General features: G+C 39.2%; 1 protein-coding gene and 1 pseudogene across 3 annotated transcripts in view; one reads left to right on the forward strand and one right to left on the reverse strand.

The window, feature by feature from the left end:
• CAPZA1 (capping actin protein of muscle Z-line subunit alpha 1) overlaps positions 1–15,784 on the forward strand; it is a gene marked incomplete at both ends in the record, with an annotated part of 50,589 nt that overhangs the window by 1,106 nt on the left and 33,699 nt on the right. The window lies entirely within an intron of this gene.
• LOC308261018 (small nuclear ribonucleoprotein G-like) overlaps positions 1–15,784 on the reverse strand; it is a 29,095-nt pseudogene that overhangs the window by 817 nt on the left and 12,494 nt on the right. The gene's annotated exons all lie outside the window — the stretch shown is intronic.

Consider the following 15,784-nt stretch of genomic DNA (forward strand, 5'->3'; position numbering starts at 1 on the left):
TAGCTGTAGAAATTAGAGTACTCTTACCAGATAATTCCATATACAGTAAAAATTATATCTATTGTTTCCTCCAGGGACTATACAAAGTGTGTACCCTTGAGCTTGGGTGTTTTATAAATCTAAATAGGTTGGTTTGGATTTGGGGGGGGGTAATGGGTGAACCAGGGGCATTCTACCTCTGAGCTACATCCCAAGCCCTTTTTATTTTATTTTTTTAAATTTTGAAACAGAGTCTTTTACGTTGCTGAGGCTGACCTTGAACCTGTGATCCTCCTGGGATTTATAGTCCTGCCCCACTACTTTTTTAAATGGTATTGGGGATTGAACCCAGGGGTATTGTGCCTCTCTGAGTTACATCTCCCACCCTCCACCTTCTTTTAAATAAGGTCTCCTAAGTTATGGAGGGCCTCACTAAGTTGCTAGAGGTTGGTCTGAACCTCTTGTCTCAGCATCCCAAACACTAGGACTATAGGTGCGTACCATCACTTCCATCTTGGTTTCTTTTTTTAGTAGAGTTTGGCATAGAAGAGGGGACTGTTTTTGATCCAGGAATCTTCTCTACAGAATTCTTTGACATATACCTACATATGAGGTGCTATTTTGAAATGCTGAAGAATGTGCTCAACACACTATCAAACAACACTTTGAGCCCTAGGTTTTCTTTTATTTGGAAACTGGTTTTCGCAGATGTTAAAGGTTTAGGCAAAAGGATTTGTTCTAAATGAATTTATGGAGGAAAGAAAACAGTAATAAAAGGTGGGCGTGGTGATGCACGCTTGTAATCCCAGCATTTGGGAGGCAGAGACAAGAGGATCTCGGTTTTGAGGCCAGCCTCTGCTACTTAGTGAGGCCCTATTTCAAAATAAAGAATAAAGAATAGGGTTGGGGGTGTAGCTGGGAGGTAGAATGCCCCTGGGTTCCATCCCCAGTAAGCAAAAAAAAAAAAGAAAGAAAGAAAGAAAGAAAGAAAGAAAGAAAGAAAGAAAGAAAAAAAAAAGAAAACTAATAAAGTATCCTAAGGCAAATAGTTACAATTCAGATTTGTATTACATTGAAAATCCTGCATAAGGTATTTGTTAGCCCAACTAATGGCCCACTTATTTTAAGCAAAAATGCTGTTACAACAACATTTCATAAAGAATTTAAGTAAATGTTCAAGTTTATTCTAAAATGATACATAACCAGTATTTTTTTGTTTTTGATACTGGGTTGGAATTCCTTTTTAATTAAATTTGAAAATATATATGAGTATGTCAAAGTGTAAATTAAGATGTCTTTTGGTGTCAATGGCATTTTAATCAATAACATTGATAGTCTTTATAAGAGATCTGTGATCAGTTTCTGCTAGCATACTTTTAGTTGCTTAATTTCAGTAATGACATAATGGCTGGGCATACCTATAACTCCAGTACTTTGGAGGCTGAGACAGGAGGCTCACAGATTTGTAGACAGCCTCAACAACTTAGGCCTCCCCACAACGTAGTGAGGCCCTATTTCAAAATAAAAGAATAAAATAGACTGAGGGTGTAGCTAAGAGACAAAATGCCCCTGAGTTTCATCCCCATTACCACAATATATAAATAAACGGGGCTGGGGATATAACTTTGAGGTAGGAAGCCTCTGGGTTGAGTCCCTAGTACTCCCCACCCCCGCCACATACACATACAGAAAAATGACGGAACAAGCAAATCATAATTAGTAAGATAAATCTTCCCAATAGTGCTGATGAATTTCATTCATATTTAGTAGTTTTTAGCTTAACGACATTATTTTCATTAGGGTGGACAATTAAGTTATTGTGCTACTTAAAGCTGATACGGTAAAAATCCATGTGATTTGAGATTCCTGAAATTTTGTTATGTTCTTATTCTGAGAAATAAACTCTATTTGTTTCTTTCAATTGTGTGTGTGTGTGTGTGTGTGTGTGTGTGTGTGTGTGTGTGTGTTGTGTGTTACTGGTGAACCCAGGGGTGCTCTACCTCTAAGCTACACCCCTGGTCGTATTTTATATTTTAGTTTTTGAAATAGGGCCTTGCTAAGTTGCTCAGGCTGACTGAAAACTTTTGATCCTCCTCTTTCAGTCTTCCAAAGTATGGGAATTACAGGCATGCACCACCACACCCAGCTTCCTAAGATGACTTGAGTTCTCCTTCAGCTCCTTATCTACCTTGCCCCCTTCTCCTCTAGACTTCATATTCCTTTTAACTGCATTCAAGAATTGAAAAAGTATTTTTCCAACAGTACTTGTATATGTGAAGGTCTTAGGAGTCAAACATGGTAAGTTACCTTGAGACTTTTGTCCTAAAAGATGTTCATAAACCAAGGCACCTTTAACAAATTAATTTTAAAAATAAACATATGTTGAAGGTGGGTGTGGTGGTATACATCTATACTACTAGTACTTGGAAGGCTCAAACAGGAGAATTGCGGGTTTAAGAATAATCTCATCAATTTAGCAAGACTCAATTTCAAAATAAAACATAAAATCAGGCTAGGGAATAGCTTAGAGCTAGAGTACTTCTGGTTCATTCCCCAGTATTACCCCAACACACACACAAAGATATATTGAGCTTTAGTTTATATTTTGAATTCTTGAAGGAAACTGAAAATTTTCTTTCAACAATGACTCAATTGCGTTTGAGGTATTTTTTTTTTTTTCAGTACTGGAGATTGAAACAGGGGCATTCTACCTCCGAGCTACACCCTCAATCCTATTTTTTATTCTTTATTTTGAAACAGGGTCTCACTGCGTTGCAGAGGGCCTCACTAAGTAGTAGCTGAGGCTGTTCAAGAACCATGATCCTCCTGACTCAGCCTCCCAAATGCTGGGATTAAAAGGATGCGCCACCATCCCCGGCTCTGATTTGAGTTTTTTGAATGAATGTATACCAGTACATACATATATATTTCAAAGTTGTATTATCTTGAGTTATAATTGTTTGTTTAATATACTACTTTCTTTTAATTTTTCTTCTTTATGGTTCTTAAAGAACCATCTCATAATTTAAAGAATGACATGACCAAGAGATATTTAGGAAGACATTTCTAATCTGGGCTGAATTTAAGTCATCCTCTAGATACTACATTCTGTCCCTTTTCATTGTAATTACTTCATCTAAAGGTACACAAAAATTAAATTGCTTTTACTATGTGACTATGAAATACCAACTTTAGTGACTCCACTGAAGAAATAATAAATGTTTTTATAGAATTAAGGTAATGTCATTTGTAAAGATAGCATTAGTTGAGACTTTGTCTGTGTGTGTGCTTAAAACTAATTTATAGACAGGAATGGTGGTGCACACTTGTAATCCCAGTATTTCAGAGGCTGAGACAGGAGGATTGCAGGTTCGCCACCAGCCTCAGCTACTTAAGTGAGTCCCTCCACAACTGAGTGAAACCCTATTTCAAAATGAAGAATAAAAAATAGGCTAGAGGTATAGCTCAGAAAAAGTGCCCCTAGGTTCAATCCTCAGTTCCACCTAAAAAATTAAAAACCCACTAATTCAGTATAAGCAAAAGCAATCTTAAAAACACAGTTCCAGAAGTGTAGTTATGCTGAGAACAGATAAAGTACAAAAGCCTCACAGGCTATACCAGGGGCCTGAGCATAAGAAAAGCAAAATTGATTTTATAACTGTAATTGTTCTGTACAAATAAGGGAAGTCCTATCCTTTTTGCTTGTATATATGCTTAGATTTCTTACACACATAACAATGCTTTCTTTCATTCATTTCAAGAATATAAACTCCATAGAAAAAGACTGAAAAGAGTTGATTAATCCCCAAGATTATTTTTCTATTGTTAATTTCCTGGTATATTCAACCTAAGCAGGAAGATTTTTTTTCAGTAAATTGAGCACATGAGTCTACAAATGTCTTGAAAACCTCTGCCAAATCACATATATTTCATGTTGCTCTTGCTTTCTCATTTCTTGTGTCAAACCCCTGTGCAAGTTTCTTCTTTTTTTGAGCAACCTATGCATTTTCAGCCTCCTTTCTGGCTTTTACAAACAGGTGATTGCTTTGGCAGTTTTTATTTTTTTACCAAGCCTTCCAAGTAGCAAACTGGTTACTGAGTTCTTTTTCTTGTGGGGGGGAGCAGTACTAAGGATGGAACCCAGGCGCATTCTACCACTTAGTTACATCCTCAGCCCTATTTTTTATTCTTTATTTTGAAACAGGGTCTCATTGAGTTGCAAAGGGCCTCACTAAATAGCTGAGGCTGGCTTCAAACCTGTGCAATCCTCCTGCCTCAGCCTCCCAAATGCTGGGATTACAAGCATGTGCCACTATGCCTGGCTTGTTCTGTCATCATTTCAAGGCCTGATTTGTTGACCTTTTTCTTTGTAACTGAGGGTTCAAATCTATTCTTGACTTCAAATAAACTCCTTCCACTGGGTTTCATTTAAGGACTGTTCACATCAATTTATCTTTTCTGGATTCCCTCTGAATCTTGAGGTTGAAGAGTTTTGTTCAGAATGCATTTTGTGCAATTCCTGAAATTTTTTCCACATATTGAAGGTAATTTCATTTTTGGTCCATCTTCTGGGAAAACTAAACTGATTTTCTTTCTTCTTCCTCCTCCTCCTCCTCCTCCTCCTCCTCCTCCTCCTCCTCCTTCTTCTTTTTCTTCTTCTTCTTCTTCTTCTTCTTTTTTTTTTTTTTTTTTTGTGGTACTGGGATGTGGGGCTTTTTACCTCTGGACTACACCTCCAGCCCTATTTTATAATGGTCGCATCCTCTTTATCTTCCTATATATTAAGCTCAAATTTCTCTAGTGTGGCTTCATCTTCAGATTTTTCTTTATATGTATGTATTTATTTATTTACATGTACTGGGAATTAAACTCAGGCACATTCTACTTCTGAGCTTTACCCCCAGCCCTATTTTATTTTTTAGTTTGAAACAGGATCTCATTATGCTGACGCTGGCCTAGAACCTTCAATCTTCCTGTTTTAGCTTCCCAAGTACTATGATTATAAAGCTATGCCTGGCTCATCTGCAGAATTGGACTCAACATCGTTTTCATCTAGGCCTGCCGGAAGTTTTTTTTCTTTTTTTTTTTTTCCTGCAATGTTACCGGAAATGGTCATGATGAGCTTTCTAAATAAAACAGGAAGTGAAAAGTATAATGTGCAGAAATAAATGCTTTTGGCCTCTCACTTTTGAGGTGGCCCAGGTTCTCCTTTGAATGTGTATTTCTTACATTCTTAAATTGATCTATGTTAGAAAGTAGAAAGAAAGAAATATTAAAAAGAAATGCTTTTAGTCTTATCCTGGAGTTCAGTTTCTGAGCATGAGCTCTGTTCTTTTGGGTATATATTTATATCTATTTATTTTCTGGTACTGGGGATTGAACCCAGTATAATCTGAGCTATACCCCCAACACTATTTTATTTTTATTTTGAAACAGGGTCTCACTAGGTTGCTAAGAGTCTCACGAATTGCTGAGGCTGTCCTCAAATCTGTGATCCCCTGTCTTAGCCTCCAAAGTAGTGAGATTACAAGTGTATACCACCACCTAGCTTCTTTTGGGTATTTAAACTTCATTATTCAGTTCGAAATACTTAGCAATACCAAGGTACCCTCATTGGAAAGCTTAAAATATGAGATGAACTACTTGAGTTCATTGTGTTTTTGAAAATTTTATGATTCAGCATTTTTAAACAAATGCAAAGAGAATTTTAAAGCTGGTTAAAAGTGTGATTATCGCCTGGTGTGGTGGCACACTCTTGTAATCTCCCCGCACTTGGGAAGCAGAGACAAGAGGATTGCTCAGGTTCAAAGCCAGCCTCTCTGGCTTAAGAGACCCTGTTTCCAAATAAAAATACAAAAAGTAGGTGTCTGGGAGTATAGCCCAGAGGTAGAAGGGTTTCCAGGAACCCCAGTACCACCAAAAAAAAAAAAAAGTGTGATTATCATGTTTTCCCCTTCAGTCTAACTAGTAGAATATTTGTGTATAGCTTCAAAAATACCAAAACTGAGCTGGGCGTGGTGGTGCACACTTGTAATCCCAGCATTCAGGAGGCGGAGACATCGGGGTTTGCAGGCAGCCTCAGCTACTTAGTGAGGCCCTCCGCAATTTAGTGAGACCCTGTTTAAAAATAAAGAATAAAAAATAGGGCAGGGGGTGTAGCTTGGAAGTTGAATGCCCCCTGGGTTCCATCCTCAGACCTGCAAAAAAAAAAAAAAACTGAGCTGGGTGTGGTGGCGCACGCTTGTAATCCCCAGCTTGGAAGGTAGAGACAGGATCGCACAGGTTCGAAGCCAGCCCTTAAGAGACCCTCTTTCCAAATAAAAATATAAAAATGGGTCTGGGAGTGTAGCCCGAAAGTAGAAGGTTTACAGGAACCCCAGTACCACCAAAAGAAAAAAACAAAACAAAACTGAGAAGTAGATCTACATGCTTTTAGTTTAGGCAATGGTATCATTTATAAGATTTTTTTTTTTTTTTTTTTTTTGGGTGACATTGGGGATGGAAGGGGCTATCTCCGGGCTACACTCCCAGACCCATTTTATATTTAGGGTCTCACTAAGTTGCTGAGAGCCTCACTAAGTAGCTGAGGTTGGCTTCAAACCTGTGCGATCCTCCTGTCTCAGCCTCCCAAGCGCTGGGATTACAAGCATGTGCCACCACGCCCAGCTTATAAGACATTTAAAAAAAACCAGATTTATCAAAATTGTTTAGTAGAGATATGGAAAATGTTGGAAACAGATGCAGGGATTTGAGGTCTCTTAACCAGCCTCGAATGAGCTCATGAAAATACTCATCCTTTTGGCCTGGTGTTCCTTGATTATGTATTATCCCCTTAATTTACTGGGTTGGTTATCTTTGTACAGTGAATGAACCCTAAAACTTACTTGCTATAACTTTTCTAATAAGTCATCGATTAGCACTAATACTCTCATGTTGTTATCTTTAGGGGTGGGATTTGAACCCAAGGCCTTTTACAGGCTAGGCAAGTGCTCTACCAGTGAGCTGTATCTCAACACCCCCACCCCCCTTCCCGGGAGAAGTTGTGTGCATGGTACTGGGAATTTAACCCAGGAGAAGATTTACAGCAGCAGAAGGAAATACTTTCATTAGGGTTTTTATTTTTATTTTTAATTTTTGGTGGTACTGGGGTTCATGGGAGCCCTTCTACCTCTGGACTATACTCCCAGACCTATTATTTTTTTATATATTTTTATTTGGAAACAGGGTCTCTTAAACCAGCGCAGCTGGCTTCAAACCTGTGCGAACCTCCTGTCTCCGCCTCCCAAGTGTGGGATTACAAGCGTGTGCCACCACGCCTGGCTCATTAGGGGTTTTAAAAGGCTCCTCGAAAGTATATACAGAGTCATGTCAGTACCCTACACTCTGTTTGCAGCCTACACTGTGTTCTTGGTGTTTTGCTAAGCACTAGTTAAGAAGATAGTCCATGCCTCAAGGAACTCTCAGTCTTGTTATCAGGGTAAATGTGGGAAAGCAAACAATGTAAGAACCTTCTAGAACATTCCTTTTATCACTCTTCATTCAGGGCCTTTTATGTTTGAATTATTTTTAACAACATTCTTAATTGTTCTCACTGCCTCTAAGTTCTTCTTCCATTACCATTCTAGCCAATTTATTAGAAATTACAGCCGGGTGTGGTGGCGCACGCTTGTAATCCCTGCGCTTGGGAGGCAGAGACAGGAGGATCGCGCAGGTTCGAAGCCAGCCGTGCGCGCTGGCTTAGGAGACCCTGTTTCCAAATAAAAATGTAAAAATAGGTCTGGGAGTGTAGCCTGGAGGTAGAAGGGCTTCCAGGAGCCAGTACCACAAAAAAAAAAAAAAAAAAAAAGAAGAAGAAAGAAAGAAATTACAGCTATATTCTTGAATTTTGAGCAGTATGTAAAATCTATCTTTGCTACTACAGTTGCACACATATTTTAGGGCAGTAAGTATCCTGTGAAATGGAATGTTTAGTTAAGTGGATCACATAAGGTAGTGTCAGTCATGGTATAGCACATAAGCAAGAGGATGGCATAATATTAGACTTCATTAAAGAAAGGTGGGTTTACTGAAATATGAGATAGTTCTGCCTTGCAAATTCTCTATTTTGCACCTAGCTAACATTATTCATCTCAGAACAACCCTATGGGATGGATTCTTATATTCCATTTTACAGTTTAGTAACCTGTGGCACATTTAAGGTTTGAAACAATGACCCAGTGTACAGAACTAATAATTAGTAGAGCACATACAATGCTGATAATCTATTTCCAGAGTCTATGTTCCTACACATTTTGATTTTTTTGAGTAGATAATAGTAAAGATAGCAGTTCTACAGAATGACAGTTCTAAACAGCAACCAAGTTAATGGTATAATGACCTAATGCTTTTATAAATGCTTAAGGGTTTATAAAAGGAATAATTGCATTATGATTATTACTGAATTAGTTTTGTGTTCTTTTGAGCTTCTTAAGTGTGCAACCAAAATTGTTTGCAAATATTTAAAATGCATTAGAAGCACACAATGAGAAGTATGGCTTTAAAAGTTTAAAGATAATGAAACTTCCTATGACATGGCCAACGGAACTGGCTGGCGTACTTTGTTAATATTTTTGTGACTATACCTTAGAAAATTTTTGCCTAAAGTAGAATCTCTGGTGTATTTCTTTCAAAAGCAAATTTCTGGGTTCTATCCTAGACCTACTGAATTAGAATTTAGGAGGAATTAATGGTCAAGAATCAATTTTTAGTAAGATTTCCAATAATTTGGAGGCAATTTGAGAACCATTATTTTAGTGAACTTGCTATTGTATAAATCTTAGTCCTTTCCCTGGTAGCTTGATTCATTAGGATACTGAACCTAGATCTCTCTCAGGGATAAACTCCTATCTCTTAGGCTGGTAGATATTATGTATAAAAGTGAAATAATAACTAATTTAATACAGACAGGCCCAGATTTTTCTTTTTAGAAAGATCTATTACATGGGAACTTAAATAGTAATTTTTTAAGTTTAAATATTTTGAGTATGGAATGGACATTAACTACATGATCTAAAAGTTTTAATGTAATTTCCCTCCATAATAGGTATATATGCCCAACATCAGGACCACCTCAGGTCTTTGGGTAATAACAGTGAGTGGACATTTCTTTCCTAGATAAGTTAATATGTTACTACATTACTAGCAAGGGAGTTTGGGGTGTGTGTGTGTGTGTGTGTGTGTGTGTGTGTGTGTGCATCCTGGGGGATGGAACTCAGGAGAAATCTTTCTCTGAGCTACATCCCTGTTTTATTATCTTATTTGTGTGGGGGGGGGTGGGAGTGGTTACTGGGGGTAGAACCCAGGGGCTTTCCTACCTCAGGGTTATACTCCCAGACCTATTTTATACTTTTTTTAAATTTGGAAATAGTTTCTCACTAAGTTGCTGAGAGCCTTATCAGTAAGTAGCTGAGGCTGGCTTTGAAACTGTGCAGTCCTGTCTCAGCCTCACAAGAGCTGGGATTATAAGCCTGCGCTACCACGGCCAGCTATTATCTTATTTTGAAACCAAGTCTCACTGATGTGCAGAGGGCCTCACTGAGTTGTTGAAGTTGGCCTTGAACCTACGATCCTCCTCTTTCAGCCTCCCAAGTACCAGGATTACAAACAAGCACCACCACACCTGGCAGTGAGGGAGTTTTTAGAGTGCTGGAAGGAAGACCTTGTATATAAAAAATTTGCATATTGTAGCTTCTCTTTTTATTTAATGATGATTCAATTCTATAGTTTCTGAGTTCAGAAACATTGTTGTTTTTGACTGGTGTTTCTCTCACAATGCATATATGGTCTATTAGCATATCCTGTAGCTCTGCCTTTAAAATAAACCCAGAATTTGACTATTTTTTTCACCACACCCTTATTGCCTCCACTCAAACCACTATCTTGTCTCACCAAAATTATTAAAAAGCTTCTGGTTCTCCAGTTTTTGCTATTACTCCCTTTTATCTTACCCCTCACTCAACATTCTGTCCTCAAGGAAGCATCCAGACTGATCTGGTTAAAATACAGTTCAGAACATGTCACTTTCTGACACAAAATTCACAAAAACCCACCAGTGGCCTCCCCTCTTTAGAATAAAATTTTTTACTCTAGGCAGGCATAGTGATGCATACCTGAAATACCAGTACTTGGGGGACTAAGACAGGAGGATCTCAGGCTCCAGGATAGCCTCAGCAACTTAGTGAGATCCTATTTCAAAGGAGAACAAATAAAGCAGGACTAGGGGTGTAGTTCAGAAGAATGCCCCTGGGTTCAATCCCCAGTATCACAAAAGAAAAAACAATCTTATTCTGACAAATCCCTACATATTCTTGAGATTCCAGCTTCTTCTAGTGCTACAGATTGAACGCAGGGCCTTGCACATGCTATGCAAGTGTTCTACTACTGAGCTACATCCCTAGCTGTTTTTATTATTTTATCCTGAGACAGGATAAGTTGCCTAGGTTGGCCTTGAATTTGTCATCTTCTTGCTTCAGCCTCCTGAGAAGCTGGAATTACAGGCATATGCCATTGTACCAGCTGTTCTGAGATTTTTTTCTTTTTTGCCACTTCTCTGACTTCATCTGCTGCCTTTTTTTTTCCCTAGTCCTCTATGTTTTAGCTATATAGTATCACCTAAGGATGACAAAATCTCTAGTACTAGAAGAAGCTGGAATCTCAGAATATGTAGGGATTTGTCAGAATAAGATTGTTTACTCTGTTTTTGTTACTCTGCATTTTATTTACTCTGGATGTTTCTTCTTTCAGTATCCCTTACTTCATTCAGATATTTAGCCAGAAGTCAGTAAAGAATTATTTGAAGCTGGACATGTGGTACATGCCTTGTATCCTAGTACTTGGGAGGCTGAGACAGGAGGATTGCAGATTCAAAGATAGCATCAGCAACCTAAGGAGACCCTGTTTCAAAATAAAAAATAAGAATTGCTTGGGGATGTAGCTCAGATGTAGAATGTCCTTGAGTTCAGTCCTAAGCAACACATACACACTTTCTCAAGATTAAAAGTGGTGGAATAGAGAAAGCATGTTTTGGTTTCTCTGAAAGTTGGATGACTGCTTCTTGGCAAGAGAAGAAAAGCAGTCAGTTTTCAACAGAAGAAAGTTAGTAGAAACACAATGGAATTGGACACAGCACAGAGAGCAGAGTACTGAAAAGAGCTCCGTTTGTCTCATCTGATGAGCAGGGCAGAGGCAGCACCATCCTGGCAAGTCTGCACCCTGGCTGGTAGCTGACAGGACCCGTGGATCTCAGAGACCAACTGAGATAGCCAGGATGATGCTGTCTCTATTTTCCGTTCACCATATGAGACACATGGAGCTTTTTAGTCCTCTGTTCTCTGTGCTGTGTCTAATTCAGCCCTGTTTTAACTGTTTTTCTTCTGTTGAGTTCTTCTCTTGCCAAGAAGCAGTCTTACATGATTAAACAGACTCTGGGGGCTACAAACTCATGTCCAGCAGTATTTGGGTGGTACAAGAACCAAGTCCAGAAGCCAACAGGTCTTACATGATCACAGATCTCCAGAATAGCAGCAGTGCTTCTGAAGCTAAATAACTGTCACTCAAGCCCCAAGCTTGGAACCTGTATAGTCTCTCTCTGACAGAGCTTTAGCCCTGAAAGCAGGGAGGCTGGGGTCAGCAGGTGCTCATATGAGCACAGCTATAGTCTGGACTCCACCTGTAGGGTTTGGGTCTGGCATGCATGCATGCCAGTGACTAACAGCACTCCACATGATCTTAACCAGCAGATCAGCGGTGGTATCCCTGAGCTATCAAAGCTCAGCAGCCAACCAGGCCACAAGATTGGAACACAGTAATCTCTGGCCCTGATGAATTTATCCAGTGTCTACAGAGGCCAGAGGTCAGCACTCTACAGAATCAGGGATTCACAACCATCAGAGCAGCAGTGGGATCTATGTAGCATTAAATTCCAACCAACAGCCTACGGGCTCTAAATGGAACATCACAGTCTCTGGCCCTATAAAGTTTGGGCCTGGAGACCACAGTGACCTGCAGACAATCAGATTTCTGATTACCTGCATTAAGAACTATATCTTGTTAAACCCTGTTAAAGAGATCCTGGGGGACAAACTTAAAAGTTTAATTATATGAGACAGATTTGTAAAGGCAAATATATATCCCAGCATAAGTAGGCCTTATTATAAAGGGATAACAAATAGACACAGGACCCTCAGACAAAGAGGAAGAGGATGCCAAGACAACAGAAATACAAACATGAGAACTCTGAAAACATGAGAATGAAGAACAGTGAGCCTGGCGTGGTGGCGCACACTTGTAATCTCAGCATTTGAGAGGCTGAGACAGGAGGATTGTGATTCACAAACAGCCTCAGCTACTTAGTGAGGCCCTTTGCTACTCAGTGAAGCCCTGTTTCAAAATAAAGAATAAGAAATAGGGCTGGGAGTGTAGCCCGGAGGTAGAATGCCCCTGAGTTGCATCCCCAGTACGGTAAAAAAAAAAAAAAGAAACAAACTCCCACAACTCAACATCAATACTGAGCTGCAGGAAATGCAGGAGAATTGAGAATTTTTGATATCAATATGATCAAAGGCCTCAGAAATGAAATCAGTTAAAGTATACAGGGAAGGAAAGAACTAGAGCCCTCAACTAACAAAAAAGATTCTTTGAGTGAAAATAATCAATTAATGAATTAAAGACCTCAGTAGAAACCACCTCTGGCAAGGTAGACCACGTGGAAAATAGTCTCATTTTGGGAAGACAGCTTGTTCAAAACTGACCACACAGTCAATAATATAGAGAAGACAATACAACAATACAACTAGAATATCCAAGAAATATGAGATAATATGTAATGACCTAATTTTTGGATAATCAACATTGAAGAAGGTCTAGAAGCACAAACCAAGGATATCAGAAACCTCAGAGATATAATATCAGAGAATTTTCCAAAAATAGAAGGCTTGGATGAACTAGGTGTTGAGGTGCTTGCTTGTAATCCCAGTACTTGAGAGGCTGAGACAGGATGATCACAGATTTGTGCCTAGCCTCAGCAATTTAGTTAGGCCCTCTGCAATTTAGTGATACTCAGTTTCAAAGTAATAAAAAATAGGGTTGGGGGTGTAGCTTGGAAGAAAATGTCCCTAGGTTCAATCCCTAGATCCCTAGTACCCCCTCACCCCACACACGAAATGTGTGTGTGTGTGTAAATAAATAAAGACTTGGACAGCCAAGTACAGGAAACATTTAGGACACCATCAAAGAACTTCTACCCGCAATACAATAATCAAAATGACTAACACAGAGGCTAAGGAAAGAATCTTAAAAACACTGAGAATAAAAGAATGGGTAACAGTGAGGGGCAAAACATTAAGAATCACTCCAGACTTCTTTTTTTTTCCTCTTCTGTATTGGAGGCATTCTATCTTCAAGCTACATCTTGTGTGTTTTTTTTTTGTTTGTTTGATTTTTGGGGTTTTTTTGCAGGTCTGGAGATGGAACCCAGGGGCATTGGACCTCCGAGCTACACCCCCTGCCCTATTTTTTATTCTTTATTTTGAAACAGGGTCTCACTAAGTTGAGGGCCTCACAAAGTAGCGAGGCTGTCTGCAAACCATGATCTTCCTGTCTCAGCCTCCCAAATGCTGGGATTACAAGGGTGCGCCACCATGTCCGGCTTCTGAGCTACATCTTCAACCCTATTTTTGGTTTCTTATTTTGAAACAGGGTCTCACTGAGTTGCAAAGGGCCTCACTAAGTAGTAGCTGAGGCTGTCTGTGAACCACAATCCTCCTGTCTCAGCCTCTCAAATACTGGGATTACAAGTGTGCACCACCATGCCCGCTCACTCTAGACTTCTCATTCCATATCATGAAAGCCATATGTTGTACTCTAGGCCCTGAAAGAAAACAATTCTCAACCAAGCCTGCTATCCAGCAAAGATATCATTAAAAATTAATGAAGAAATAAAAACATTCCAAGACAAGCAGAAACTAAAAGAATTTAAGCCAACACTAGAGAAAATACTTAAAGAAATAAAACACAAAGAAGAAAAGTAAATACCAGAACCAGTAAAGGGGTGAATTCCACCAGAAGGGCAATAAATGAAGGAGAAATAACAGTATACCAAACAAAATATGACTCAAAATGATAGGAAACAAAAATCATCTTTTAATAATAACACTGAATGTAAAAGTTCTAAATTCCTCAGTTAAAAGGCATAGACTAGCAATGTGGATTAAAGAATATAATTCAACTGTATAATGCTTGCCAGAAACTCATGTCCAAAGGGATCCGTATGCTAAAGGTGAAAGATTAGAAAATTATATGAGGTGCAAATGACTAAAAACAAGCAGGTAACAATGCTTCTTTCCAACAAAGCAGACTTTTTTTTTTTTTTTCCAGTACTAGGGATAGAACCCAGGGGCATTGTACTTCCAAACTACACCCCCAGCCCTATTTTTTTTAGTCTTTTTTTTTTTTTATTTTTATTTACAGTACTGGAGATGGAACTCAGGAGCATTCTACCTCTGAGCTACGTCCTGGTCCTATTATTTAGGCTTTATATATATATATTTTTTTCTTTTTGGTGGTACTGGGGTTCCTGGAAGCCCTTCTACCTCCGGGCTACACTTCCAGACCTATTTTTATACTTTTTTATTTAGATACAGGGTCGCTTAAGCCAGTGCTGCACGATCCTCCTGTCTCCGCCTCACAACCGTGGGGATTACAAGCATGCGCCACCACGCCCTGGCTTTATATTTTTTAAACGGTCTCACTGAGTGCGAGGGGCCTCACTAAGTAGCTGAGGCTGCCCACGAATCGCGATCCTCCAGTCTCTGCCTCCTGAATGCTGGGATTATAAGCGTGTGCCACCACGCCTGGCCCCCAGCCCTATTTTTTATTCTTTATTTTGAAACAGGGTCTCACTGAGTTGCACAGAGAGGATCTCGCTTCGAGGACAGCCTCAGTAACTTAGCGAAGACCTTTGCAACTCAGGGAGACCCTGTTTCAAAATAAAGAATTAAAAATAGAGCTGAGGGTATAGTTTGGAGGTAGAATGCCCCAGGGTTCCATCCCCAGTACCACACACACAAATAGAAAGAAAGAAAGAAAAAAAACCCCAGAAAGTCATCAACATCGTAATGACATACTTAAAGGACTTAAAAAAAACAGGGGAAGTAGTCTAATGACAAAGTCAGTAAAAGGCAGGCGGTAACTAAAGTCAGAGCAGAAATTAATGAAATAGAGGATGAAAAAACAATGCAAAAGATCAACAAAACAAAAAGTTGGTTCTTTGAAAAGATTAACAAGATTGATAAACCATTAGCCAACCTAACCCAAAAAAAAGAACCAACCTGAGTGGGGCATGGTGGTGCATGTTTGTCATCCTAGCATTTGGGAAGCCCATACAGAAGGATCCAGGTTCACAGACAGCCCTCAGCTACTTAGTGAGGCCATTTGCAACTCAGTGAGACTCAGTGAGACCATGTTTCAAAGTAAAGTATAAAAAGAGGACTAGGAGTATAGCTCAGCAGTGGTAGAATGCCCTGGATTCCACCCCCAGTACCACATACGTACTAAAAAAGAACCAACCCAAATTAAGATCAGGAATGAAAAAGGAGCCATCAGAGGATCATCTGAAACTATTTGGAAATTTTACTTTCCAATAATAGAAGAAATTGACAAATTTCTAGACACATACAACCTACCTGTGGTGAACCAATAAGATAAAGATATCCAACAGCCAATAGCAAAGAGGTAGGGACAGGAATAAAAAGCCTTCCATCAAAGACAA

The sequence above is a fragment of the Muscardinus avellanarius genome, assembly GCF_963383645.1.
Source record: "Muscardinus avellanarius genome assembly, chromosome: 3".
In the NCBI taxonomy this organism is placed as follows: Eukaryota; Metazoa; Chordata; class Mammalia; order Rodentia; family Gliridae; genus Muscardinus; species Muscardinus avellanarius.